Below are 5,284 nucleotides of genomic sequence, written 5' to 3'. Positions count from 1 at the left end.
GAGGAGGATGTCTTCCCTGTAACGCACAGCGTTGAGATTGCCTGCAATGACAACAAGCTCAGTCCGATGATGCTGTGACACACCGCCCCAGAGCATGACGGACCCTCCACCTCCAAATCGATCCCGCTCCAGAATACAGGCCTCGCTGTAACGCTCATTCCATCAACGATAAACGCGAATGCGACCATCACCCCTGGTGAGATTAAACCGCGACTCATCAGAGAAGAGCACTTTTTGCCAGTCCTGTCTGGTCCAGCGACGGTGGGTTTGTGCCCATAGGCAATGTTGTTGTCGGTGATGTCTGGTGAGGACCTGCCTTACAACAGGCCTACAAGCCCTCAGTCCAGCCTCTCTCAGCCTGTTGCGGAAAGTCTGAGCACTGATGGAGGGATTGTGCGTTCCTGGTGTAACTCAGACAGTTGTTGTTGTTGCCATCCTGTACATGTCCCGCAGGTGTGATGTTCGGATGTACCGATCCTGTGCAGGTGTTGTTACATATGGTCTGCCACTGCGAGGACGATCAGCTGACCTGACCTGTCCTGTCTCCCTGTAGCGCTGTCTTAGACGTCTCACAGTACAGACATTGCAATTTATTGCCCTGGCCACATCTGCAGTCCTCATGCCTCCTTGCAGCAGAAAAACTCCTTGCAGTGTTTTTCAGGGTCAGTAGAAAGGCCTCTTTAGTGTGCTAAGTTTTCATAACTGTGACCTTAATTGCGTACCGTCTGTAAGCTGTTAGTGTCTTAACGACCGTTCCACAAGTGCATGTTCAAGCATGGGAAACAGTGTTTAAACCCTTTACAATGAAGATCTGTGAAGTTATTTGGATTTTTACGAATTATCTTTGAAGACAGGGTCCTGAAAAAGGGACATTTCTTTTTTTGCTGAGTTTATGTAAGAAGACTGAAGTCGGCCTCAGCATCAAATACAGTATGAATACATGGTGACTGAAGGGAAAGAGCAAGAGGCTAACTGAATGGTAGTGTCTTTACAATGGAGTAATCAACCAAGCTTCCTAGTGAATGTAGAAGGGCACCGTTGACAGATGTTTGGCACCAAAGTTCATTTTTATAAACATTTTTACAATGTGCAGTATACAAAAATATAGAGTACCAAAAAATTCACCGTGTCTAAAAGGCAGTGATTAAAAAGTCTCAATTCACATATCCAACAGCCATGTTTGTAGTTCTGGAAAAGAACAATAACTTGTGAGCAGGACTACAATACCCAGCTGACAGTACCACCTGGTTGATTTACAATGAAGTTCTGTGAAGTTATTTGGATTTTTACGAATTATCTTTGAAAGACAGGGTCCTGAAAAAGGCACGTTTCTTTTCTTGCTGAGTTTATTTACTATGGCGTTTGTTCTTCACTGGTTGCCCTTTTCTTGTGGCAACAGGTCACAAATGTTGCTGCTGTGATGGCACACTGTGGTATTTCACCCAGTAGATATGGGAGTTTATCAAAATTGGGTTTGACTTCAAATTCTTTGTGGGTCTGTGTAATCTGAGGGAAATATGTGTCTCTAATACGGTCATAATTTGGCAGGAGGTCAGGAAGTGCAGCTCAATTTCCATCTCATTTTGTGGGCTGTGTGCACATAGCCTGTCTTCTCTTGAGAGCCAGGTATGCCTACGGCGACCTTTCTCAATAGCAAGGCTATGCTCACTGAGTCTGTACTTAGTCAAATCTTTCCTTAAGTTTGGGTCAGTCACAGTGGTCATGTATTCTGCCACTGTGTACTCTCTGTTTAGTACCAAATAGAATTGTAGTTTGCTCTGTTTTTTATGAATTCTTTCCAATGTGTCAAGTAATTATCTTTTTGTTTTCTCATGATTTGGTTGCGTCTAATTGTGTTGCTCTCCTGTGGCTCTGTGGGGTGTGCTTGTGTTTGTGAACAGAGCCCCAGGACCAGCTTGCCTAGGGGACTCTTCTCCAGGTCCATCTCTCTTTAGGTGATGGCTTTGTGATTCTGAGAACACTGTCCTGCGGCGAATCAGCAATGATTTGTCACATATAGGAGACACTTCTAGTGAGTAAGTGATTCACTTGGCTGTCTGACTGTGCCAACTGTCAGTGTGTCTACTCTACCATGAATAAATAACATGCTCATTTTCCTTCAGCTTGAGTCAGTGGAGGGGGGTGGCATGTGCCACACTCTGTGGCTTATGTCCCTGGCAGGCAGATGTCTCAGCCAGCTTATGTTTAACCAGGGCCCAGATGTCGTGCACTGCTTGTCAAAATGATGCTTCATGGTTACCAGACTTGATATAGCTCCCGAGTGGCACAGCGGTCTAAGGCACTGCATCTCAGTGCAAGAGGGGTCACTACAGTCCCTGATTCGAATCCAGGCTGTATCACATCTGCCCACGATTGGGAGTCCCATAGGGTGGTGCACAATTGGCCCAGCGTTTCCTGGGGTAGGCTGTCATTGTAAATAAGAATTTGTCCTTAACTGACTTGCCTAGTTAAATACAGGTTTACTGAAAAATATAGAAGGCACATTTAGCTCTGTCACGGTTGTCGTGGGATGAAGTGGACCAAAGTGCAGCATGATTATCGTTCCACATATTTTATTGAACTGTGAAACTATGCAATACATACAAAATAAACTGAATAAACAAAAACAACAAACCGTGACAAAGCGTTAACATACATGTACTCAAAAACAATCTCCCACAAACCCAGGTGGGAAAAACCCCTACTTAAGTATGATCTCCAATTAGAGACAACGATGACCAGCTGCCTCTAATTGGAGATCATCCCAAACAAAAACCCAACATAGACATACAAAACTAGAACATAACAACATAGAAAATCGAAACTAGAAAACCCCCCCTGTCACGCCCTGACCTACTCTACCATAGAAAATAACAGCTTTCTATGGTCAGGACGTGACAAGCTCCCAGGAGATTGACTGGGACTTCGTGGGGATGTGGGGTTAGAGTTTCAGAAGAAACGGTTCCAAGCTGTGAGTCTATAAAAGTTTAAATCCATATCAGAATACAAGAAGAGCTTTGTTTTGTGTTACTCCCTGACACCTAACACTTCTGGATTGTGGTTTTGATTGATAGTGCCCTCAGGCTGTATGCAGGTTGGACAGCCTAGTTTAAATGCACTCTGCTCTTCTTGACCATGTTGAATGACAGGTGTGAGAGGAAGCAGAATAGTTTTAATGGCTTCCAGAATGTATTCTCAACATTCCAGGGGAAAATCGCTCAAATGCTCTTTACTCCTGAAGTCCTGGAAGGTCTAATCTCAGAACCCAGAACCAAATCTCCTGTGCACTGGCCAGCTACTCCATTTATGTTAACAATCTGTCATGAGAGACCTACCTTCCCTGTATGGCTTCGTAAAGGGTCTCTCAGCCCCTCCACATTTAACCTTACATCCCAAAAAACACCTGTATGAAAACATCTCACCACTTCTCCAGCCTTAACCACTGCGTTATTTTCTCAAACATGGCCCTGTTGATGTGTTAGCAATGAAGTTGGTACAGAGAGCACGCGTGTGAGCGGAGATTAGCACCACTTATTACATGGATGAATGAAGTGAATCAAAGAAGTACATTATACAGCAGAATAATTGGGTGTTTTAATGTCATGGAGCAACAGCTGAAAACAAGACATTTTTAATGGCTGACTTAATTACCAGTGGTTGTGTTCTAAGGGATTTTATAGATAAGGATATTTTAAGGGTTTTGAAATAGCTATTGTGTCAAACCCAGTGAGCAATGTCATTAAAATAGATATGAAACGTTCATTTAATGCTTTAATCTGAGTTATCCCATAAGAGAGCTAATGAGTTTGTCTCTTATCCTTAGAAACATCAGAAACAGCATCAGAGCTACAGTAATCATTTTCTCAGTTCCTTTTCCATTACAATCCCTTTGCTTAAGTAGGCTTCACACAAGTTAAGGATTTTTTAGTTGCTTTTAGACTCAAAGAGCCCTGGAGTGACATGTAATGCTACTTGTTAATTTGTACATTTTCATCCCTAGAATTAAATGGGTCAAAATTGATCAAAGCTGTGTCTGGGTTCAGGAAATGACTCTCTCCAATGACTGGCAGACCATGAAATAGGTTACCTTTCTGCAGTGGATTTTGATTCAGTGTCATGGTAATTCAAATTCTGTGTAGGCTACAAATGGTTCAGGGAGTGGAATAAGGCTACTTGAAGTAGTGCCAAATGAAAGCAAGTATACTGTACAAACAAATATTCACATCAGTTTTCAGTGATTTCAAGTTGTCTTTTTTCCTTGCCAGTTCCAATATCTGTATCTAACAAAGATCCCGTCTCTTATGGATACCCTCTATAACTACATTTTAATTAAGCAATAAGGCACAGAGGTTGGCCAATATACCACGGCTAAGGGCTGTTCTTTGCCTGATGCAACGCGGAGTGCCTGGATACAGCCCTTAGCCATGGTATATTGGCCATATACCACAAACCCCTGAGGTGCCTTAATTGCTATTATAAACTGGTTACCGTAAAAATAAATGTTTTGTCATACCCGTGGTATACGGTCTGATATACCACGGCTGTCAGCCAATCAACATTCAGGGCTCGAACAACCCAGTATATAATTAGGATTCTAAGCCTGGGGTTTGTTCAGGAGGATGCAACACTATTGAACGTTCAGAGAGAAACATGGAAGTCAAATAATGTGGCTCAACTTGTTTGTTTGTTTATTTGGATCCCCATAATCTTTTGCAGAAGCAGCAGCTACTCCTCCAGAGGTAAAATATTCAATACATTTAAAAACCCATCACACAAATGTTAAATACAACGATATATAAATACAAAATAAAATACAAACAATACAACAACAAAATAATGTGTGTTAAGAGTGTCTGTACAGTATGTGCGTGTTTGTGTCCCTTGCCGTTCCATGTTTACCCCACAGAGAGGCAGTATTGGACTTTAAGCAAGGTGAGAAAGTGTGCGTTTCTTTTTGGTCAAATAAATGGGTAGATGGATCAAGTAAATAAAGTATATACCTTAGGTTACATTAAACTATATATATTTTATACGTTTTTAGCTTATTTGATCATTTAAAAAATGTGTATAGGCCTATCAAATTTGGAAAATGTCGGTGAGCCTAATTCAATTGTAGTCGAAATGTGACACTCCCAACGAATATAGAGATGTAAAATACTCTCAATCAGAGCCAGACTGAGGGCATTCTGACATCAGCAGTCCAAAAGGGGATGAGACCCTCGGAAGGAAGAGGCGGTTTGTGATGATGTCACAGGATGCCACTGTAGTGGATCAATTTCAATTT

This window comes from Salmo salar, chromosome ssa17 (genome assembly GCF_905237065.1).
Source record: "Salmo salar chromosome ssa17, Ssal_v3.1, whole genome shotgun sequence".
Classification (NCBI taxonomy): Eukaryota; Metazoa; Chordata; class Actinopteri; order Salmoniformes; family Salmonidae; genus Salmo; species Salmo salar.
Note: the sequence above shows the minus strand (reverse complement) of the source record.